This window comes from Equus caballus, chromosome 14, assembly GCF_041296265.1.
Source record: "Equus caballus isolate H_3958 breed thoroughbred chromosome 14, TB-T2T, whole genome shotgun sequence".
Taxonomy (NCBI): domain Eukaryota; kingdom Metazoa; phylum Chordata; class Mammalia; order Perissodactyla; family Equidae; genus Equus; species Equus caballus.
The window spans coordinates 86,417,247-86,443,093 of record NC_091697.1 but is presented as its reverse complement, the minus strand read 5'-3'; the positions used below and the strand labels follow the sequence as shown (position 1 = coordinate 86,443,093).

The 25,847-nt window shown below is 37.5% G+C and overlaps 1 long non-coding RNA gene across 1 annotated transcript in view; it reads right to left on the bottom strand.

Annotated features, from left to right (window-relative positions):
* The window catches only part of LOC111767959 (uncharacterized), a 48,538-nt gene extending 33,480 nt beyond the window's left edge, over positions 1 to 15,058 (bottom strand). Inside the window, exon 1 of the long non-coding RNA XR_011425757.1 lies at positions 14,938 to 15,058. This is a non-coding gene — a long non-coding RNA (uncharacterized lncRNA). The remainder of the gene's footprint in view (positions 1 to 14,937) is intronic.
* Between the last annotated feature and the right edge of the window lie 10,789 nt (positions 15,059 to 25,847).

The following is a 25,847-nucleotide window of genomic DNA, read 5'->3' as shown; positions in this document are numbered from 1 at the left end:
ACAGTGTTGAGTAAACAAAAGAATTTATGAATCTTCACTTCAGCTGTGAGAATGTTAACATCAACTTGGGTTATGTTGAAAACTTTGGCAGCTGTCACTGCTCAGCCTTGACATAAGGACAGATTTTTCATTTGCCCTCGTACCACCAAACTCCTATAGAGACATAGAAACTACACATGGCTTCAGCAGTAGCCCGGTCTTCCTTTCCCTGATGAAAGTTTCTGGACGCTTTGTCTTTCCTGTTGTGAGTAGAATAGACTCTACTAATCAACAGTCCCCAAATCTCTAAGAATCCTGCGCTAACGCGACCACAGTTGCTATTTCAAAGACTATGGACAGGAATGTGAGAAAGGCATTAGAAAAAGGAACATAAATTTCCTTATCAAAACATGGAAGACAGATGGTGGAGAAGATACAACAAAATATATACAAATTTAAATTCCTATTTGATTCAAATAAAGCAACCACCCTCCCCTAGTTCAGTATTTTCTTGTCTTCCTCAGAACTAACACAACCAAGAAGGAAATGTAAGGGGACACTGCTCTCCAAAGCAGCTGACTCCTCATGCCCTGAAGATAGGATAAGAAAAATAGACACAGTTAATGCCCAACAATCACTTCACAATTTTCAGTCAATCATTTATTATCACTGATCTTTGCCAATGAGAATAATGAAAATTTCACAGATTTAGCTATTTCACCAAACTAATTTATATTTTAATTAATTTTTTAATGAATGGGTAAAATGCACGTGCATTTCTTCCACGTAAACTGGATAAAATATTCCCAACAAGCATTAAAAATACACTCTGTCTCATCATATACTGTCTCATACACAATCGGTATTCAACAAATACAATGTAATAAATAAGGAAATGGTTTAACATTTCGCAATATAAAACTAAGGATCTAAGTATTTTCAGGTAAGCCAGAATATTTAATTTATATATAAATTAACATACATGTTGTTAACATAGTCTGCAAATAAGTGGGACTGGTTCTACACGTATGTCATCACAAACTAGAGTATATGGACATACTTACTCCCTCAAATATCTTTGGAAATTTTTTTGTTAATTTCCATAACAACTCTATACCACGCTGATGAAAAATGTGAAAACAACTTACACACGCAAATAAATTAAGTTTATCTACATGTAATGAAGCAGCATTTTCCATAGTATGGTCTAAAGAAAGCGAGCCACTGCAAATGCAGATAGATCTGTTCAGAAGGCATGATGAGCCAAAGCTTGCCAAAATGACTTCAAGTTATCTTCTTTCTAGGGAACTTCACTAATTTAAACACATTTGTCTTTACAGCTTGCGATCTTCTTCTGCCTTGGAACTTTCACTCATGGAAGATTTTCAAATAATGTTTATTTCAAAATCATCACTACTATGAATTAAAATATTACGGAGAAACAAAACAAGTCAAGGTGCATAGATGTTAACAAGTTCTTGCTCAGGTTCAGCACCAAATCCTAGATGACTGGGAGTAATTAGTGACAGTTCAAGAATTCTGAGATATCAAAAGTACCTTAAAGGATTAGTTGAAGCTTGACATGGAAAGACTTCTTAAAATTACATGAAGCGTAAGACCTGAGAAAAAGCTTTCCTTTGTAATTTAATAGGCAAAAATCTGAAAGTAAAATGTCCATATGCCCTTCGCAAGCCTTTTAGAAGTATTTTAGCTAGTTTGTGATAATTTGATTTGGACAATATTAAGTACTAATAAGGTATGGGAAAAAAATCTCCTAAGGATGCTGTTTTACGTGATAAAATAACATATGAAAAGCCACCTTGAAGTTCAAGGGGAAAAGAGAAAAAAGTGAACTTCAGAATGTTGATGTCTTTTCTTCTGAAATAACTGGTCATACCCAATAATGAACTGTGAACAATGCTGTGATTAGAGTTACTTTTTTTAAAGGATATTTATCTTGCAATACTCTCAAACTTACATAAAAGTTGCAAATAATTACAGAGAACTTTTTTCCAGAACCATTGAAGAGTAACTTGTTGATCTGGTGCCCATTCACTCTCAAATACCTTTGAGGCTAGATCCTATAAACAAGGACATTCTTCTACTGGATAATCACAATACAGGCATCAAACTCAAGAAACTGACAGTGGCATATTACTGCCATGTCATCTTCATATCCTATTCATGTTTTGCCAATTGTCTCAATAATATCTTTTATATTAAAAGAATCACACGTTACATTTACTTATCATGTCTTTTTAATGTCCTTCACTCTGGAACTCTTCCTCAGTCTCACTTTGACTTTCATAATCTCAAGATTTTTGAAGATTACAGGCCAGTTATTTTATAAAAGATCTCTCTACTGGGATTTTTAGAAGTTTCCTCCTCATGATTAGATTCTAATTATGCAACTTTGGCAGAAATATCAGAGAAATGATGCTATAACTCTTTTTCTCTCTGTAATTAGTAATTAATTTTGAAAGAAGTTTATTTTAAACTATGTAAAAATCCCAGTTCTCATCATATTTTCAATGTATTCATTTATTTAATTACATCAAAATAGACTGATGCATTCTAATTTTATTCAATGGCTTACAACCCATTATTATAATTACTTATATTGCTACTCAATTCATCCCAAATTTAATTAGTGGCAACCCCTTTCGGCTGGATCTTACATCCTTCTGATATATCCCTATCATTCTTTGAGCACTTCCTTACTTTATGGCACAAGATGTTCCAGCATCATCTTGTAATCCCTACCATTCAAGCCGTGGAATCAGCCATTCCTTTCTTTGAGTGGAAAATGGTATTTAGAAATCAAGATCTGAACATTTGATATGCCACTGTCTGTTGCTCCCAAACCCGCTTAGGGGACAAAATTAGGGAATACGTGTGTGTATGTGTGTGTGTGTGCATTCATTTATGTTTATGTTCATTTCTGTATCTGTATTTACACCAATCCATGGTTTTTACACCAATTCCAATGCAACACCGTAAGGTTCATTCCAGCTTTCTCCCTTTTCGTGTTTGTAACTCCCTCCTCTGACAGTGAGAAATTTGGTTCATATTATCCTTAATATACTTACATATTTGATCAATCCCCCCATAATTAACCAATTGCTCTTCACCTCCGCCTCCTCCTCCCTTGCATGGGCACTGTCCTCACCCCTTTGGGCTTCTGCTAGCTACTCTGAGCTGCCCCCTTGTACAGATGTCCTCATTGTGGTTAGCCTCAAACATGGCACTGAGATGACCCCATGCATACATGCCCCCCCCCTCCAAACTCAGGCTCTGCCCCCACACTGCGCAGATGTCCTCAGCCTCCTCGGACCCTCACCTTGCTCCCGGCCACCAGGACACCCCTCCCAACGCTCTCTTGTCTCCTCCCAAACCCCCTCCTCTCCCCTCCCTCCAACCAGACACCTACCTTACTCTCCCCTAAAGGGCTTTTTGACCAAATTGTTTCAGAGGAAAAAGAAGAGAACAGGAAAGGAAAGGGGAAGAGGAAGAGCCACTGTTGCTTTTTAAAAATTACTTCCCAACTTCCCTTGTGGGAATGGAGGTCAATTGTGTGGTGAGAGTATTTGCGGCAGATTTGACAACAGAAAATCTAAGTTGTATTTACAGAATGAACAGTTCTTTTACCCTAACTCAGAAAATTGTATGTAGGAGTTACACAATTTATTAGAGGTAATTCACTTTTTAACAAATTACATGTTAAATTAAGTACTTCCTAAGAGGATAGCTTTAATAATGCAAGGAGGACTCCTTTTATCTACTTACACTAGGATCATTAAAATAGCATATTCACACACATCAAGTGCAGTGGAAGAGTGAAGCAATTATTTGGAGACTTTAAGACAAAAAAAAAAACATTTTAAATTAGCCATATTGACAAAAGAAAGAATTATTTTGCCTAGAGTAGCCAGATAATTGCTTTAATTCTCGAAGTATGAAGTGTTCTTTACCACTAGAATGTCTTCCCTGCTTTATTAAAAGCAATTATCCCTTAATACAGGCTCTGACAATTTGTAGTACAAAGATTTTTTATCAGTCCAAAATTAGGGGCACTTAAGTATTCTAAAAGCTAGTTATTAGAGAAAGAGAAAGCAGGATTGCAGATGCATTGCCTGGAACGGTAGTCCATGCATTTAATTCCAGGATAGAAAATACAAATAATTTTGATAGCTTCTTCTGACTGGGAGTGAACAGTGCAAGAATTATGGAAATTTGTTGGCCAGCTGTGTAGAGATGTTTTCACAGTTAGCTATAATGTGGCCTATAAGCATCTGATTTTTAACCAGAGCAAATCAAATGCATCCCTCTCCAAAAAAAAAAAAGCAACAAACACAAATATTTCACATCATATAGAGTCTTCTTTTCAAGAAAATAGCATCACCTTATCAGGATAATTCAGTCTCTAAGAGAATCTTTATGGTACTGAGCAGGTCTTTTGTGGGCAATTCACTCCAATTTTTTCTGTCTTTGAGGCATTTATTAAGACACCTAGTTCAATTTGTCTCTATAGACTTCAGTTGTCAAAAGACAATGGGGCAGGGGAAGAGAGTAAAGAGAGGGATAGGAGATGAAAACAGTAGTGTACATTAGTGTTGTCTGTGATGTGAAACTGTGCTGTAACAGTGGAAGAAATAGTAATTCATAACTTCTCAGTGGTCATTCACTAAGAGATCCAAAGAACGATGATGCTTTCTCAACTCTTTTTTTTTTTTTTTTTTTTTTGACAAGTAATAAAATCTTTTCTGATTTTGGAAAACATAGTTTTCATCAATCACTTTTAAATATTTAAATGAGAGTGTGAGAGGAGATTGGTTTTGTGGTTTTTTCCACTAAGCAGAGTCAAATGTTCTGCATAATCTCTTTCAGTACATACTACAGTCCTGCCGGTTTCGTAGTCTCCTCATAACTCTTCCTACCTTCCAGCTGACTGTATTTCTCCCTGGATAAGCCTTCCACCAACGCCCTAACATAAAGAGATACAGCAAAGCTCAGACAGAGCCCTTTGATTTGCTGAGTCTGTAATTTGGTTCTTCATTATTCATACCATTGAGGTTCTTTCCCTCATGTTAACATGTGAAAATGGAGTCATTTGCTTTCTAACTTGAATAATTAAACAGCCTCTGCAAATGAATTAACTTTTTTCAAATAATAGGAAATAACTTCCTGTTTATAATCTCAGAGTTTTTCCCCAGAATCATCCATATCTCCTCTTCTCTCTCATCTACCAAATAAACTAAAGGTTAATACCAGCTCCATATGTACTATATATACATATATATGTAGTACATATGTGTCATATTCACATATATAATTGGACTTTATAGTAAACTGCATATAGTTCTCATTCCATAGTATCTTCAATTACTTTTAATTAATCCTCTTATGCTCATAAATTATACATAATAAGGTCATTTCATTTGTTTTGGATAGATGATTAGACTAGGTAGACCCCATCTGGAAATTATGTAGAAAATTCAGGGGTCCAGAGTAAACATATCAGATACGCTGATTCCCTGTGTAAATACAGAGTTCACAGAAAATGTTTCTAAGAGAAATTAAAGCCTAAATAAATACAGAATTATGCTAATTCATGGATTGGAAGACTCAATATTATGAAGATATCAATTCTCCCCTAAATTGATTTATAGATTCCATGCCATCTCAATAAAAAATCCCAGCAGGTTTTTTGTAGAAATTGTCAAGCTGTTTTTAAAATTTACAAGAAATACAAAGGACCTAAAATAGCCAGTCATTTTTTAGAAACAATAAAGTTGGAGGATTCACTCTACCTGATTTAAAGCTTTCTTTAAAACAAGAATAATCAAAATAGAGTGGTATCGGTGAAAGAGTAGACATATAAATCAATGGAACAGAGTAGAGCTCAGAAACAGACTCATGTGGTCAATTGATTTTTTTCAACAAAGATGCCAGGGCAATTCAAGGGCAAAAGGAAACTCTTTTCAGCAAAACGGTGCTGAAACAACTGGATATCTATGTGGGAAAAAATAAACATCAATCCTTACCTCACACCATACCAAAAATTAACCAGAAATGAATCATAGATCTAAATGTCAAACCAAAACTATAAAAGTCCTGCAAGAAACCTTAAGAGAAAACCTTTGCAACCTTGAAGTAGGCAAAGATATCTTAAATAAGACACACAAACAATTGATAGAAGAAAATATTGGTAAACTGGACTTCATCAAAATTAAAAATTTTGCTCTTTGAAAACTGATATTAAAAGAATGAAAATTCAAAGACTGAAAGAAAATATGTGCAATACATTTGTATGACAAAGGATATGTATCCAGAACATATAAAGATTCTCTCTTACAACTCCATAAGAAGACAAAAGACCCAGTAAAAATTGAACAAAAGCCAAATACTGGGAAAAAAAACAAGACCATCGACAGGTGAATGGACAGACAAAATATGACATACCCATACATATAATTAATTAATTAATTAATTAGCTCCTGATACACACAACTGTATGTATAAAACTCAAAATCATTACCTTGAGTGAAAGAAGCCAGACCCATACAGCATGATTCCATTTATATAAAAATTACATAAAATTCTAGAAAATGCAAACCAATCTACAGTGAGAGAGAAGAGCAGTGGTGGTTGTGGGCTCAGGGCAGAGGGAAGAATGACCTGCAAAGGGGCGCAAAGATCCTTTCACAGGTGATGGAATTGTTCCATGACTTGATTACGGTTGTAGCTTCACAAGAATATATGTCTCTCAAAACTCACCAAATATGTGCAATTTATTGCACTTAAATTATACCTCACAATAATTGATTTTTAAAAATAAAATTGGGATAAACGGTACCTACTTCATGGGGTTTTCGTGAGTAATACCCAAGATAATGCACTCAATGCACTATGAGTTGCAAATAATAATTTAATGTATTTGCTATTTTTAATACCATCATTATTACTGCTATGACTAAGATTAATCAATATCTTTTGTATGTAATGAAAAGCTGAAATGTTTCCCATCTTTCTTTGATTGTGGTACTGATTTGCATATTAGTTGAGCCTCCTTAAAATTTTCTACTTAGGGGCCTGCCCAGTGGCGTAATGACTAAGTTCACATGCTCCACTTCAGTGGCCGGGGGTTCACAGGTCTGGATCCCGGGCACAGACCTACACACTGCTCATCAAGCCATGCTGTGGTAGCATCCCACAAATAAAATAGAGGAAGATTGACACAGATGTTAGCTTAGGAACAATGTTCCTCAAGCAAAAAGAGGAAGATTTGCAACAGATGTTAGCTTAGGGCCAATCTTCCTCACCACCCCCCCCAAAAAAAATTCTACTTAGTTTCAAAAATGAGGTCTTGAACTAAATTGACATCAGAAAATTGGCTGCCCTGCTTTAGGCTGTATTCACAGAGCCCATGTGTGGTCAGATGCAGAAAGGTGAATGACTAGAAGCTCCATTCTGCCCCCCACTTTTTTTTCCGTTTTACAGACAGGTAACTTATTGGTGGTAGTCTTTTTGCCTTCAAAGAAAAGTACACGTAGATCTTTTTCTGGCATTTTTAGAATCTTTTTACTTGCTGAAAAAGAAGGCAAAACAGTGCCAGGGATTTTCCCACCAGATCTTAATCAAGAACAAAAGTAAAAAGTGTTCCCAATTTTACATTCTATCATCTCTAAGCCTTCTTATAACCCACTATTAGACCAAGAACACAGACACTGCATGTCAGAACTCTCCATACACTTCTTTCACTCCACAGCTTCAGTAGAGACAGGATAGAGATGACACCAGAGCCATACAACCATACCTGGATTTAGAAACTCTTGAACATTACAGCTAGGCCCTGGAAAATTAAAGATTAAGAGGATGAAGAAGTAGTTAATTAACCTAATTAAGAAAAATGCATTCTATAGATGTTTATTCAAGACAGAAGTGTTACTTCTTGGGGTTTTTTTCTTCTTTTTTGGCTTCAAGTGGGTTTTAAGTCTGTTTACTTGCTTATATGCTTGAATTAATTAAAATTTTACAGGCTTTAGGAATTATGGCTCCTTGAATGTTTCTGAAAAAAGAAAATCTTAAATAAAGAGTCAAAAGGAACCATAGCCAGTGTCTGTCCTAACAGATCTGAAAATCCACAAGAATTCTCAAGACAGCTTCTGGACAGTTTTCCTAGCCCTGTTTACAAAGCATCAGAAACAAACTATAGGATCAGAGATGCTTTGAACAGAGACAAAAGCCTTGATCACAGGACTTTTAGGAACAACGTTTAAAAACTGAGTGCAAAAGCACAGTGTGCATGAGCAAGCATTTGTTTCAAATATATTTGTGTAGGTAAACATTTATTACAAGGATACCTGTGGCTGACTGAATTGAGGAAGAATGGTTGGAGAGGGGAAAGAAGACCATCTAGAATTCGCAGAAAATAGAAAGAAACTTTTGGACTGCCTGCAGTCTTCGCTGATTTTCCTCTTGCTCGGGCATTGCTTTCAGAGTGAGATATTGCTCAGGGATGTCCTGTTTATCTGCTAAGAGTACAAGTGGGTCCTGTGCCTTCCTTTAGTGCGTGATTAATCTGTTTGGTTTTTGAAGACGTTCAGTCTGGGATCCATCCAAGGTATTTTACAGAATTATCAGGTATTTCATCTGATGTATGAGGACCCATAAAAACAAAGAAATACTGCAGGCCTGGGTTAGCATTACCAGAGCTGCGAGTGTCTTCCAGAGTTTTGTCTGTGCTGAAAGTCGAGAAAACATTCCTGGATGTGATAGTCATTAGGCTGTGGGCTCTCTTGAAAGGGAGGCCTAAGAAACTTTGCCAACTGAGTCATGTAAAACCAGACTGGACCCGGCCCTGGGGGACACTGGGCATAGTCAGAAAAGAGGCTGGACAACCCCAGCCAAATGGGCCTTGCTAAAAAACAAAATTCGATTGAGTCAATTTGAAGATCTAATTGGCTTTATTCAAGGATTCATGAATTAGGCAGCATCCAATCTAGCAAATAGAAAGGAGCTCCAAAGAGCTGCAGAAAAGGAAAGCTTTTAAAGGCAGAAAGAGGATAGGAAAAGGAAGTTTATTAGCAAAGGGTGGATTGTTTCAGGCAAGGTCACATTCCTAGGGGGGATGGAAGTGGCCTATTTGTAGGATTATCTCACTCAGTGCTGACCAGGTAATTCCAGATTGACTAATTAAAGGTTGCATCCCTGGGAGAGGCTGACACTGTAATTTGATTAGATTTACGTCTTGGTTTGCTGACATTCGGCTTAGCACAAGTGACTCCATTTTGGGCCTGTTGTCTCTTTCTTTTAACAATCTTTTCTTCTCTAATTCTTATATTTGTTTTCAAAATGTGTTCTTCTTATTAATAAACTGAAGACTACAAGTAACTACAGAATAAAACCTTATGATTTACAATCCAGAGGCCTGATTTTCTTGTTGTTATAATGGAATTCAGTCATGTTTCTCTTCTCTGGAAGTCCCTTATTTGTACGGGAACAAACACTTTTAACCAAAATTGGAACATATGGGACTGAAATTATTTCTAACTATGGGACCAACTGTTTGAAATGCAGGCAATATGGTCACCATAGATAGCTGCTAACTCTGGCTGCACAGAACAAAGTCACAGGAAAACAGCAAAATAAATCTGGATGTCATCAAGTCCTTGTAAGAATTCTTCAGTGCTTCACTCATAAGATACTCCTCAACTTCTTCCACGATCAGTTTAATTATTTTATATCTAATTCTAACAGTCTACTGTGATTTAGTGCTATAATAAAAAATATGTATTTGGTCTTGATATACCCCCCATTCCTGGCCCAGACCTCCTAAAACCTTTGCAATTTCCTGAGTGATAGGACCATCTTTTGTTATAGTATTTGGTCTTTGTTCCTGGTTCCTGACACAAGAGCTTCTAAAACACTTGGAATTTCCTGAGTGATAAGGGTGATAGGAGCATTTTTGTTACTCATAAGCCCCTTTCAACCAGACCTAAGTTTATGCTAATGATGTGACTCCTGGTGGGCCCCTAGATAACCAGGGGCTGCCCCAGATGACTTCAGATAGCTTCCTCTGGCTGTTAGAGGAACCAACCACATGATTAGAAGGTTGGAACTTTAGTCCCCACTCCCCAACCTCCTGGGAGGGAAGAGGGGCTGGAGATTGAGTTAATCACCAATAGCCAATGATTTAATCAGTCATGCCTACATAATGGAACCTCCATAAAACTTTTAAAGAACAGGGTTCAGAGAGCTTCCAGATCAGTGAACACACTGAGGTGCTGGAAAGGTGGTGCCTGGAGAGCGTCTGGAAGCTCCATGTCCCGTCCCACACACCTTACCCCGACTCCTTACCCCGACACCTTACTTATTGAATTGTAAGACACACAGTTGGTGTCCAGAGAGTTAGAGAACTGGTAGATGTGGGGGAAAAAACCCACACATTTGGTGTCAGAAGTGTTTTGTCTAAGAGACAGATTATAGTTTCTACCTAAACTGAGTTTCGGAGCCCTCCAGAATTATTAGAAGCAACAAAAATGGGGACAGGAAGAAGGAGATATACAGAGGAAGTCATACACACAAGAGAGAGAAGTGACCCATCAGAGATTGATATGGGAAGGATATTAAATTATCAAGAACTCCAAAAGCTTGTGGTCTCCTCATTGTACTTAAATGATGTCTAATATAGTTAGGGGCAAAAAAGTCCACAGGACACTAGAAGCCTGAAGCGTCTCCTGGAATGCAGCATAGCATTGTGATTAAGCGTGTAGACTGTGAGACCACAGCCCGGGTTTGAATTCTGGTAGCTGCCTCCTGGCACCTACCTGTGCCTCAGGTCTCAGTTTTCTCAACTGTCAAAGGGGTAGAATAGTATCTACCTCACAAGATTATTGTGATAGTTATATGACTTAATACACGTAACATGCTTTCAACAGTGCTTAGCCCATTATGAGCACTATGTAAAGGTCAGCGATGATAATTGTGTATGCACATATAAGTTGAAGAGTCTGGATCATAATAATAATTATCCTTTGCAGACTGGTAGGCAGGACAAAAATCATTATCAATCATGCCCTACCTCTGATTTTACAGATTAAAGAAAGCAAAGCTCACATCTTAATTAGCATCTTGTCTAAATCATGAAAACAAAGTAATGTGGTGAAGATTTAAAAATGGTGACATTAGATGATTCCTAATTTATTTTTGAGAAGAGTCCATTTTTAAAAAGTAATTGAACTAAAATATGTTTTTGCTACTGTTGCCTAGAGAAATAAGGTAGACATGTCTGGAAAAAGTCGTATAGGTAAATCTTATCTCCTAATGATACCAGGGAAAAGAAGTGGCTCATGAAGAACCTATATATACTATATGCTTTATTCTTGATTATGTTGTTTTGTTTTCGGGAGTTTAAAAAAAATTCCCACTTTTCTATCACCTCTCTTACACAAAGATCCTTACCCAAAACTTCAAACAGAATTCTGAACTCAAAGATACCTCACAGTGGGAGCAATTAATAAGTGATCAATGGCTTGATTATTTAAATAAAACACTCAAAGGAAATTGAGAAAAGCCAAGTATCTGTGCTAGGACTTACCTTCGAGTCTTCATTCAAATTAGTGGTTCTAAATTATATGATATGTATAGATTTGTAACAGGTTTGTCATAACTGCTTAAAATAAAGTCTAGTGAATAGCAACCAATAACATTCTAAGTAACTGTCATTAGCTGCCACACAGGAATCCTAAACACAAATTTCCGGGGACAAGGCTTTAGACAAGTTGGCTTCTAACCTAGTGGTTAAGTACACATACTAGGAGCTGAATTCAAGTCCTAAATACGTCATTTTTTAGCTGAGTGACTTTCAGTTAAATCCTTAAGCCTCAGTTGCTCTGTTTTATTAATAAGGAGGCTATGAAGCCCACAGAGATTAAGTGACATATTCAAAGTGACATAGCTAGGAATGTAGTGAAACGTGGCTAATAGTAGTTACTAACATTTGCTGAGAGCTATCCATATTGCCAGCTTGTGCCAAACACTTTACCGCATCATATCATTTAACCTTCAGAATAACCTACAAGGTATCATTTACTATTATCCCTATTCTTAGGTAAGGAACGTAAAACTTGGAGAGGTTGAATTTCCTAAGGCTCATTGCCAGCAATTGCAAAGCTGTGATAATAGAACAGTGCCTGGCAATTTAGTAAGATTTCAAATAATGTTAGTTATTATTAGGATTATTAGCATTATTGAGTCACCATTTAACACCCAGTTTACTCTGGATGAGTAACATAATATTTCCGGGCCTTATCAATAAAATTTGAATAATAATAATGTCTGACCTACCTATCTCTCAGGTTTACTGTCATGATCAAATTAGAAACGTGAAAATGCTTTGTAAAGTTTAAGAACATGTAGTTGCCAACTTACTTGAATTATTTTAGACAGCTAATTTTCGACAAGGGAGCCAAGAGCATACAAGGGAGAAGGGAGGGTCTCTTCAATAAATGGTGTTGGGAAAACTGGACAGCCACATGCAAAAGAATGAAAGTAGACCATTCCCTTACACCATGCACAAAAATCAACTCAAAATGGATTAAATACTTGAATGTAAGACCCGAAACCATGAGACTTCTAGAAGAAAACATAGGCAGTACGCTCTATGACATTGGTCTGAGCAGCATATTGTCAAGTCCCATGTCTGACCGGGCAAGGGAAACAAAAGAAAAAATGAACAAATGGGACTACATCAAACTAAAAAGCTTCTGCATAGCAAAAGAAACCATCAACAAAACGAAAAGACAACCTAACAATTGGGAGAAGATATTTACAAACCACATATCAGATAAGGGGCTAATATCCAAAATATACAAAGAACTCACACAGCTCAACAACAAAAAAAACAACAATCCAATTAGAAAATGGGCAAAAGATCTGAACAGAGATTTCTCCAAAGAAGATATACGGATGGCCAACAGGCATATGAAAAGATGCTCAATGTCATTAGCTATCAGGGAAATGCAAATCAAAACTACAATGAGGTGTCACCTCACTCCAGTCAGAATGGCTGTAATTAACAAGACAGGAAACAGCAAATGTTGGAGAGGGTGTGGAGAGAAGGGAACCCTTGTTCACTGCTGGTGGCAGTGCAAACTGGTGCAGCCACTATGGAAAGCAGTATGGACTATCCTCAGAAAATTAAGATAAATCTACCATATGATCCAGCTATCCCACTGCTGGGTATTTATCCAAAGAACTTGAAAACACAAAGGCACAAAGATACTTGCACCCCTATGTTCATTGCGGCATTATACACAATAGCCAAGACTTGGAAGCAACCTAGGTGCCCATCAAGGGAGGAATGGATAAAGAAGATGTGGTATTTATACATGATGGACTACTACTCAGCCATGAGAAATTATGAAATCGGCCATTTGTGACAACATGGATGGACCTTGAGGGTATTATGCTGAGTGAAATAAGTCAGAGGGAGAAAGTCAAATACCATATGATCTCCCTCATAAATAGAAGATAAAAACAATGACAAACCAACACATAGCATTGGAGATTGGGGTTGGTGGTTACCATAGGGGAAGCGGGGAGGAGGGAGGGCAAAGGGGTGACTAAGCTCACATGTGAGGGGTTGGACTATAATTAGTTTTGAGGTGGTAAAGATGATGTACTCTACACAGAATTCGAAATATACTATGATATACATCTGAAAATAAACAAATAAATGGAAAAAATTGTTTTAGAAGCAATTATTAATATTTTCAGATCAAAAGCATTCAGTACTCAAAATGGAGGTAAAGAAAAGATGAAAAATAAAGACATAGATCTCTTATCACAAGGAAACAGACATGGAATATGGATAATAAAGTCATGGATTTAAAGAAGGCATTGAGCTGTTCAGATGAAGCTAGAAATTAGATCACGCTTTTTAGAACACCCGGGACTTATTATCTGTTTTGATGGCTTTACCAATACGATCACATCTGCTGACTCTCTTCCCACAGCTTCTTAGAATGTCTGGCCATTGATGGTACCTTCTTGATTTCTAAGGCTATTGTAGGCTTATTATTTAAAGCTACATAGATAAATAGATACATGGTAGATAGACGAGAGAGAGAGAGATTGAGGAGAGAGCGATCTTTTCTATCATTTAAATTGGAACTTTCTAGGGTAACACACATGTGGCTCTGTGTACAATTTTCTATCAAAAATTTACAACATTAATTTCCCCATTTCCATAATAAAGAGTCAATAAGTATGCTATATAACTGAACTATGATTATTTAAGTATTCTACTTAGAATCATAAATGCAACCATGAAAAATAAAATGAAAAACAAACATCTAACACAATCCCTGAGGTGGAAGCAGAAGAGGAGGCAGTAAACAGTGTAGTTATGTCAGATTCTTCATCTTTTGTGACAAGAAATCAAATGATCTGGTCCAAAGTCAAAAATCAAGAAATAGAGCATATCGTGCACATTTTTAATGCTGCTACCAAAAGAAACCAAAACAGAAACTGATAGTAGCTGTAGCCTCTAGGAAATAAAAGCTTGGGTTGAGGGGTGAGTAGTGGCGTTTGAAGAGAATTTTCCTTCTTATGTGTATTTGTCTATAATATTTGAATTTTTCAAATTTCTTTAGTGCAAAAAAATTGGTTTATTTAAGCCATGAATCCTTTTAGTGGCTCCTTTTATCTTCAGGATCAAGTTCAAACTTCTTGGAGTGTCTATTAGGCCCTTCATGATCCGCCATCTCTATTTCTCCAGGCTCCTCTCCCTGCAATCTCCCACATGGAGTTCTTCCTCCCTACTTTAACAATCTACATGTCGTACCCCTCTGTGCCTTATCGATTGGCTATGATGCACAGTGAGAAATATATTTGATAATATGACATAAATGTATATACATTTATATAACAGAATTGCCCAAAAGAGCGTCTTACCAGATTCAATGCCTTCTGATATTTTCTGTTCCATTCTATTTTACTTTTAAATGTCAGTCCTGATTTTGTTTGGATTTCACATTTATTTCATGAACCACTAACTGTCACCAACTTCAGTTTGAAAAAACTGCCTTTGCACATTCTGATCCCTTGACCTACATTCTGATCACTTGCTCACTCCCCTGGGTAAATCACTTTCAGCCTTCAAATCTCAGCTCAAGAATCAGCTCCTCCTAGATGCCTCCTGTGACCAATGAGCAGATGGAATAAGCTGCTTTGCCCCTAGGGTCTGCCTCTGTGTTCCTATAACATTACTGCTGTGGCACTTTCTGTTCTGTTTGGTTCTTGACTCTCTCCTCCACTAAATTACTTTCTTTAATACTGCCTCATTCAGTATTAAACATCCTTTCCCTGGCATATAGTATGTGTTCATTAAATGTATTATTTTAATGTTGAATGAATGAATCTGTCAGTTTGAAACCAGGCCAATTTACTAAAGGATCAATTTGCCAAAACACTCAAATTCACCAAATTCACTAATTTACCAAATATGTTCTAAAGAACATTTTAAAATTGTATTCAGTGGCTATGAACATATTATTCGTATTATATTTAAATTAGCTGTCATTGAATTGGTCATTTAGTGAATTGACTTATAAAAAATTAGTTGTTAGTAAATTGGTTTTAGGAAAATTGTGTTACTTGTGAATTGATTAAGAGCCCATAACTTTTCCTATTTAACAAATAACAACAATTATATTTTTTTCTTCTCAAGAATATTGTACATGGTAATATAATTTGTGTGAAAAGTGGATGGGGGTACTTTGGAAGTTTCTATATATTCCTAAGAAAATGTTATTACTTCTTTTTATTTACATGGCTAGTATGACCAAAACTGATTCTCCCTGAATTGGCTGCTATGTGCTACTTAGAAAAATAGTTTTGCTCGTCTCAATCTCAGACTTCTTATGCTTAGTTGATACAAAAGCATTTATATCAACTTGTCTGGTAGCTACTCCATGTGAAATCCAACTATAAAAAGAGACCTTATCTTTGTCTGTGCTGCTATAACAAAGTACCATAGACTGGGTGGCTTAGAAAACAACAGGCATTTAATTCTCACAGTTCTGGAGGCTGGGAAGTTCAAGATCAAGGTGCCAGCAGATTCAGTGTCTGGTGAGGATGTACTTCCTGGCTTATAGACAGCCATTTTCCTGCTATGACCTCACATGGCCAAAGGGACAAGGGCGCTCTCTCGGTCTGTTTTATAAGGATTCTGATCCCATTCATGAGGGCTCTGCCGTCATGACATAATCACCTGCCAAAACCCTCACCTTTCAATACCATCACATTGAGGGTTAGGTTTTTAACATATGAATTTGGAGGGAACATAAGCATTCTGTCTATAGCAAACCCCAAAGTAGGACTACATTGAGTGTTGGGCACTGAATATGCCATCTTACTGACCAACTGAAATGAGCACTCTCCTTCAGTGCTATCTTCTAGTATTATTCATGGCTTGTTCACAGAAGATGGCTTTAGAAATAATGAATAAAATCCAAAATAAATCTATGGAATTTAGCATAGGCTTAATAAAAGCTAATTATTATTATTATCATTATTATTATTACTCAGTTGTTACTTGTGGTTTAATCTAATATCTTGAAATGATATACAATTAAAGTTTAAAGCAGCCATATCCCCTGTAACATTTCACAATAAAATATGATACAAAGAAGTGACTCTGCACTTCACAAATCCATGGCAGCTTAAAGAAATGTATTAGCCTTCAGGACCCTTGGATTTTTTTTTCTTCCCTGTGATCTTCAATTATATCCTTGTGATATTTATTTAACTACGCTTTATGCCATAAAGAAAAAGGAAATGTTAGGAGTTGGATGTTGTCTTTAGTTAGTAGAATACATGTAATACCTCCACCAAGGTAACTGGAAAATTCTCTCTCAACCAACTTTCTTTACTCTCTGCTGACAGCAGACATTTATGCAACAATCTGTGTGTAGTACCTCCGTCTACAATTCAGCTATACCACTTTGGCACATTGCCTGAATAAGCTATGATCTAGTAGTAAGAGGAAAAAAAGAAGGGGTACTGCTCCTCTCCCCCCACTTTTTCCCACAAAATGCTGCAAAGATTTAGTCCTGACAAAGCAAACGGGACAGACTGGGGAAGGATATTTTCTCCTATAATAAAACGATGAGTTTCTCCAGCGTGTCTCACACAGACAAAATATAAGGTAGTTATGCAGGTGTCAGTTCTGTGTTGGGTGTAGTTCAGAGATGGATAAATTCTGACTATTCATAACCCTTTCCTGTCATATTTAAACTAATTAATATTCACTCATTAGCAATAAACCTATTTGGAAGCTTTTCCTTACTAACAGGGACCCTCTGTTTTAACAGTAAACGTCCTGCCTGCTTCATAGTTGTTTTTTTCACATGCACATATTTCCATCGGGTGTTTATGATGATGATCACCCATTGTTTGTTTATTGTTGGCAGAGGCCATGTCCAATCTTCCAGATGTTCATTCACCAATAGTTACCTGTGGGTGCTAAGACAATGCCCATTAAAATTTCAAGTATCTTAATATGTTTACAAGAAAGAGCTATGTTCCAAAAGTTCAGGCTGAGCAGTGAAAAAATAATAGACATTTTCCAACTGGAAGTGTACCCTGTGAAAGGATGCATCTGAAACCTCCTAGTCTACGGTTCCCATGAAAAGAAGTGCGAGAGTCAGATGACTCAGCAGATTTTAAGTGCTCATTTCCTTAGGAGGAGGTTAAACTTAATGTCAAGTGTTGAGTGAGATTTGACTGCTTTTCCAGGTGCCCAGGACATCTTTGTAAACACAGGAGTTAGAGATGAATACAACTCATTTATTCATGATGTTTGCATGACTTAAACCTTTTCACATGTGCCTGGACCAGAGAAGCTCAGAAACATCTGAGTAAATGCCAACATGATTTATGGAGAGGCTTCTTCTCTCACACCAAGACCACAAACATTTAAGGTGGATGCAGTCCAACGTGGAGGGAGAAGCAGCTTCCTGGACCAAGCTGGAGAAACGAGTGCAAGACATTCTGGGAGGGTCTAGGAAAGCTATGTACCACTGAAAAGATCATCCACTCAATAAATGATAAAAAGCCTCCTTTTGGAAGAAGATTTTTTTTTTTCCTGCTAATGCAATTGCCTTTAACAACTGGGTCTATAACAATAAGAAATTTTATATTTGTCTTTAACATAAGACAGAAGAAACAACATACCACAGACTTGAGGAAAGGCAAATAGAGGGAACAGAGAAATGGGTTAGGAAGAGAAATAGGCCTTTTTTTGCCTCTAGTGGAATATTTTCAAAACTAAAGATTTCTCTTCTAAGGACTATTTGACCATTCTTTTCTCTTGAGACTGGCCCTTAGATGAGCTAGCTCTCTTTAATCTATAACAGTTCTCCACTCTCCCAAGCTCTGCTGAAGAGTAAAAGTTGAATGTATTTCCTCATAACTTTACTTGTGAATAAGACAGTATCTGCTTTTCAAAAACTTTTGGGAGACAGATCCTCTTTTTATCATAAATGACTCTGACAACCATCAATTCACTTTACAAACTAGACATCCAAAGGAAATAACTTTTCTTTATATATATATATATATATATATATACATTTTGTATATATATGTATTTTTGTGGGGGGTGGCAAAGATTTGCTCTAAGCTAACATCCGTTGCCAATCTTCCTCCTTTTTTTTATACTTGAGGAAGATTAGTGCTGAGCTAACATCTGTGCCAGTCTTTCTCTATTTTGCATGTGGGATGCCTCCACAGCATGGCTCATGAGTGGAGTAGGTCTGCACCCAGGATCCAAATCCACGAACCCAAGCTGCCAAGGTAGAGGGCATGGACCTTTAACCCCTTTACCCACTCAGCTATGGGGCCAGCCCCTTTATATTTTTTTTTTTACTGTGGTAAAATATACATAATATAAAATTTACCATTATATGCACTTTTAAGTGTGCAGTTGTTAATGCATCAAATACATTCACATTGTTGTGTAACCATCACTATCATCCATCTCCAGAATTTTTTCTTTTTTTTCCCCAGGTTTACTGAGATATAGTTGATATATAATGTTGTGTAGGTTTAAATTGTACAATGTGTTGATTTGATACACATATATTGCAAAATGATTGCCACCATAGCATTAGCTAACACCCCATCACATCACATAATTACCATTTCTTTTTTTGTGGTGAGAACATTTAACTCTTTACTCTTTTAACACCTTTCAAGTAAATGATACAGTATTAACTATAATCTCCAAGTTGCACATTAAATCCCCAGAACTTATTCATCTTATAACTGGAGGTTTGCACCCTTTGACCAACATCTTTCCATTTCCCTCACCCCTCAGCCTCTGGCAACCACCGCTCTGCTCTCTGTTTCTAAGAGTTTGGGTCTTTTAGCTTCTACATATAAGTGATATCATAGAGTATTTGTCTTTCTCTGTCTGACTTATTTCACTTAGCAGAATGCCCTCAAGTTTCACCTATGTTGTTGCAAATGGCAGAATTCAAAGGAAATAACTTTTGATTGGCATAAATTGATATGTAAATAACTTTAGCAATTTAATTGTGAACAATGACCATGATATTCTAAACAATTTATTTTCATAGTTTTGATGAAGAAAATATTTAAAATATATAAAAATATAAAATATGAAATATTTTATAAATTATTAAAAATCTGAAGAGTATTATAAGTAATTCAATTCCCAAGATTTGTTGTACTGCCCAAGGAAAATTAAATAAATACAAACTCCAATGGAAATTTTAAGTATGTTGCTCTCCTAAAGCATTAAAAACTTTTTCTTGGGGGGGCTGGCCCCGTGGCTGAGTGGTTAAGTTCGCGTGCTCCGCTGCAGGCAGCCCAGTGTTTCGTTGGTTCGAATCCTGGGCGCGGACATGGCACTGCTCATCAAACCACGCTGAGGCAGCAGCCCACATGCCACAATTAGAAGGACCCACAACAAAGAATATACAACTATGTACTGGGGGGCTATGGGGAGAAAAAGAAAAAAAATTAAAAAATCTTTAAAAAAAAAAAACAAAACTTTTTCTTGGGCCAGCCCTGGTGGCCGAGTGGTTAAGTTCATCATGCTCTGCTTCAGGGGCCTGGGTTCAGTTCCCGGGCATGGACCTACACCACTCTGTTAGCCGCCATGCTGTGCTGCTGGCCCATATACTGAAAAATAGAGGAAGATTGGCACGGATGTTAGCTCAGGGCAAATCTTGCTCAGCAAAAAAATGCATTTCTTCTTAAAATGTATAAGATAAACTTAAATTTTAAGGATCATAAACTCCATGAACCTTTCTCCAAAGTCCACATGAAAATGAGTAGGAAGAGCCACTCATCTGTGTGTAATGAAGACTATGCAAATTGTCATGAGGCAATTTAATTTTGCTCACTCACTATTCCAATTCCAAAGCCAGTACGATGGAACCATGTCCCCATCTCCACCTGCCTTGCCAGAAGGGCACCTTCTGCAGAGGGAGAACAATGAGTTAATGAGGGGTGGGAGAAGACATCAAGGACCAGCTGGGTCCCAGAGCCATAGCTGAAAAACCAGCCCCGGAGCTTGCCAGGCCTTAATAGCCTCATCTCAGGTACTATAAAGCAACAAATCATAATTCAGTTGGTTCTTGATCATTTTTAAAGAATTTTTTAGGGGACTAAAGTATTTTTTAGAGGACTAGAAGATCGTTTCAAAATCTAAGGGGGAGTCTAGTATCACAACCTGCTCCCAAGTTACTTTCAAACAAACAACATTAGGTGAATTGTTCTTCTTTATCAACCAGCTTTTGACAACAAACGGATTCAAGCTGGTGAAGACTAATCAAACCTTGATGGGCTTGGGGCTGTCTTGAAATAAACTCCTCCCCTGGGTTTTGAAGGCATCAGCTCTGGCAGATGAGACCCGCAGTCCATCAGATGTGCGAGTGCATCATGTAAACGACACCCTCTGGACTGGCCTTATTTGTTCTTATGAAATTCCTGTCAGTTTCGAGACATAAATAATTTAAGCAAATGGCTTTGGACACCAGAGACCACCAATTATTATTGTGTCACCAACTCACCACCGCTTGTTTTGGTCACCAGAGTATTTCTTTTAAAAAACCCAGCCTTCTAGACCCAGAATAAGCAATTTTCTTCCCCTCCAATTTCTTTCAAATTCGTTTTATTTGTATTTTGAAAGAAGAAGCGGAAATTTATCATTTAGAACAACTTTTGTGTCTCTTTGATTCCTCTACAAAAGTTCAAATATAACAGAGTTGGGAATTAAATAGTACAAGCAATTACATCAGAAAAATGGAGTAAAGCACTCTCAGTATTTTCAAAAGAACCATAAAATTCCCAGAATACAATCAACACGTTTAAGAATTCAAGAGAGAGAATTACAGTGCTTGCATCAGCCTAATAACTGAAATGAATCCAGCATTTCCATTTTAAAGCCACTAATCCAAGAATAAAGGGGAGATGAAACAAACTCAGACACACAAAGGAGCTATGTCTGAGACAGGGCCCTGTGACGCTGCCTCAAGTTTAGGGTTACCTCTGATAGAGCCAGAAGTTGCTAGGTGGGCTGCAAAGTCACGTCGCTTTCCTGATCTTGCCTGCTTTGTCATGAGCAGGGCGATGACCAATGGCATTGATGTCTATATCATTGACTCCATTTAATAAGAATTTTATTATGTCACATTCTCTTCTCTTTTTTCAGTTCTACACTGTGCACTATAAATAATTATCAGAATATTTTTCTTTTTATACTTTAAGTGTAACGCCACAAGTTCCGTAGCCTCAGCTAGCAGCAAAAACGAATCTACTGAAAATTATTAACAGTACCATGACTTATCCTTGAAGACAAGCACTTTCCAGAACTGAAGCTACTTCATTTTGGTTCTGCTCTTCATATCTCCATAGGAGAGGAAAAAAAGAGAGTTCCAGATGCTGAATTGACTTTCTGCAGTTTAAGTTGCTGTTCTATGGTGATTAAATGAAGCTCCAGGAGGCACTTAGCCAGACCAGTCAATAAGTTATTAGTGCCATCAACACTGTTTTGTCATAGCTAAGACCCAAATTCAGTGATTATTCCCATTGTCAAAGTCTTAGTCACTCTGAGAAAAGCACATTTGGTATTTCTGAAAGATGAACCACACTGTTCAAATGACTTGTGATATCTTCCCACAAATGTTCAGTTGCATCAGCTTTTTCTTCACTATTAAGATTTGAAAAGAATGCTCCTAGTGTAGGAGTCCCAGATGTAGCAAGTAAATATACAGGTGCCCAGTTAAATTTGAATTTCAGGAAAACAAAGGATCCTTTTTTAGTATAAGTATGTCTCATGCAAAATTTCGGACATACTTGTACTAAAAAAGGATCCTTTGTTTACCTGAAATTCAAGTTTAACAGGCATCCTGCACTTTCGTTGGCAATCCTACCTGATGACATCACTATTAAGTGGACAGGAGTAGAGAAGAAGAGATCGATGGCTGCAGGTGATTCAACTACAAGCTGAAAGTCAGGTGGTAGCCAGCACAGGAGCCTTTAAAAATATTTTTGCTGAAAGCAAAGGATGATTTGGCTGACAAGGTAAATGAAGCTGGGCTCTGGAGAGAGGCCAAGCCCTGGGGAGAGCAATGGCCAACAACAAAGACCTCAGTGGTGTCATGGGCTCTCCATAAAGGACACACACCTGCTCCCGATGGGTTGTCACCATAAGGTGGTTTCCCTGTGAGCATTCTATTCAAGACTGATGACGTGCGACAAAAATAGTCAAGCAAGACCAAGAAAAGACCTTAAACAGAGAAATTAGCCATCCAGCTTGTTTTAATAATCACCCCTCTTTTAAAGGTGTCTCTGACTGTTCCACCCAATCATTCAAAGGAATCAAAGGTCAAAGGACAACCACTTATTACTTGAAGCAGACTTTGTTTTGAAGAAATTTCCCAAGAGCTCTTTCAGCACAAATCTCAGTTACGTCCTCTGTCAAAAATGTATTAAAACAGTAGAAAACAAATTGCTTTTATATTATACATATAATACGTAAAACTGTGAATGAATGTAGACAGACGGTGGAAGGAGAGAGGCAGTAACTAAGGCTAATTGATATTGAGGAGATAATATTTTCAACACTTTCCTAAAAACCGTGATGCTCATGTTGGTCTTCATCTTGATGACTCTAAGGCCTACTGTGTCCAGCGCCTATGGGCATGCCTAAATATGTGTTTCATGGTCCCCAAAGTAATCTACTTTGTAACCCTCTTTGAACCCTTAGAAACATTATTAGGTAAAACAAGCAGGGAAGATTGGGAGCGTCCTTTCCCCTGGTGTGGTTTCTCTCGCCTTACTTTCTCTCCTTCACATCTGTCACATTGGAGCTGGTTGACAGTTATACTTCTAACTAATAAAGCAATTAGCATAATTTTCATAATAAATTTTAAATGTCCTTAATCAGTGAATGGGTTCAAGACCTGCACTGTTCAATATAGTAGCTACTGCCCCCAAGCAGCTACTTAAATTAAAATTCAATAAAATGTAAAATTCAACTCTTCAGTCGTACTAGCTACTTTTCAAGTACTCAATAGCCACACATGGTTAGTGACTACTGTACTGGACGGAGCAGATGTAGGACAATTCCATCCTCACGGGAAGTTCTATTGGGCAGTGTTGTTCTACAGGCTACTACATTTTCATACTGGACCGGAAAGGATATGCATCTTTTTAGCCACTCTGTCCATTATAGGCAAATAAATAAAATAAAAGAGACATAGTTAAGCAATTTAGTTGGAGAAAATTTACAAGGTTAGGCAGCATAAGTGCAACAATTTCAGGACAGTTTGAGCAAGTAAAGACAGAAAGACAGCTGATATGTAAATATGCATTTCATATTTGATTGTTATTAAGAACAGTCCTAATAGGGGCTCTCAAACAAGACTTCCAGGGTAAACTCCCCATTTACCGCCTCCTAGCTATTCCATCATAGGCAAGTTATTTGATCTCTCTGTGCTTCTGTTTTCTCATCTATAAAATGGGAATAATAACAGTATCTACCTTTTTCAGCAAAGCCACCTCATCTATGTCATCGGTGCCCCCTGGAGTCTACAGCACGCATCCTGTGCAACTGTGTAAGTCAACCAACTCTCTTCATTGAGATTTAAAGAGAACTAAAAAGTAAATTCATTTAAAGGACTTAGACAGTACTTGACATATATTAAAGCACTCAGTAAATGTTAGCTATACTTAAACTGCTTCTCCAAAGGAAATTTCCCAAAGGGAAGAATAAACTAGTAGAATTTGAAAGTCATTCATAACTGGGGATACCAACTGACTTGGTTTACCCTGGACCAAACAGGCTCTCCTCGGCGTGCAGAAGTTTCAGTTTTAAAACCAGGAAAACTCCAGAGATGAGTTAATTAGCCATAAAAAAAGAAAGAATATATTTAACCCAAAAAACAATCCAGAAGTGGATAAAATTTATTCACTCTATCCAGTGATTGCCAATATTAGTAACAGCATCTGGCTAAACATTATGAATTCTTCAAACTAAATATAAGGGCCAGTGGGTGAATAGGATTAACATGATTCTTCTTGGCATTAATGTGGAAATCTGCATGTAAGTCAAAATCATCCAGCTGGAGCAGAAAATAGCACAGTCCCTGTGGCTTGTGGCTTTGAAATAACAGCACTGGATACCTCAGCACATGATCAGATGGCTGAGCTAGGACTGTGTGTGTTTTTTTTTTTCTTTTCTTCTTTGACTGAAGTGAAAAGGTTTGAAAGTATCCCCCAAGCCTCTAGCCCTGGAAGCCTCAACTCCAAAGGAAACTGCTGACCAGGAAATGTTCAATGGCTACAGGGCATCTTATTGTGTTGCTCTATTTTTACAAACCATAAAAGAGGAATTGCATCTTAGCCCCATGTTTTTTATTGCATCACCATTGTTCAAATGTAATCTATATCTTGGCACTCAGAGAAATGAGGCGAGAAGTGGTGTAGGTAATGGTCTTAATTAAATCAAGCATTTATGATTTCCTCTAAAGGTCCTTATTGGCACAGCCTAGAGCAAGAACACAGCAGGGCAGCAGCAGTCAAATCAGCAGAGGAGCAGACAGAATTAGCGTGGCAGTCCTAAAATGCAAGCTGCATCTTACTCTGCTCCCTTCAACTGAGCACTAAATTGGATTTTATTGGGAGAGTGCCACCGCTCAATGCTTTTGTGAGTTCCACGGACCACAGCCTTCTTGCTCATCCACATTTGTTTGGAATGTGAGAGATAATACGAGAGGATAACAGACAGGTCATTCCAAATAGAGAACTTCTTACTGTGAGGAAGTTAAACATGTCGCTTTTCAATGGGAATCTTTCCTGCCTGATAGCTCTCCTTCTTACATGGTGTTCGGATGTCTTCCCCACCAGGAGAGCGGTCAACGTGAGATCCTGGGCTTAAAGAAAGGGAACATTATCCGTTTTTTCCTTATAGCTTTGAAGTGAGCATCTTGGATCTCTGTCCTTATAAACAGGTGTGTAAAATTTTATACCAGCCCATTCTTTTATCAGTTCATGCTTATTAAATGTCACTAATGGGGTTGATTCCAAGATGGCGCCGTGAGTAGTCCTCTTTGTCTCTCGCCCTTCGAGTCTACAATTATTTGGACACTTATCGCTTGACAAAGGATATCCAGACAGCATCTCAGGACGTCTGAGACACCCACGCGACTATACATCGGAAGGCGGACGGACTTTCCTCCGGGAGGATGTGGAAATAGGTGAAAACTCTCCGACCCCGACGGGCAGCCTAGTACCCGCAAGCGGCTTTCTTCCAACGGACGCCCCCAGAG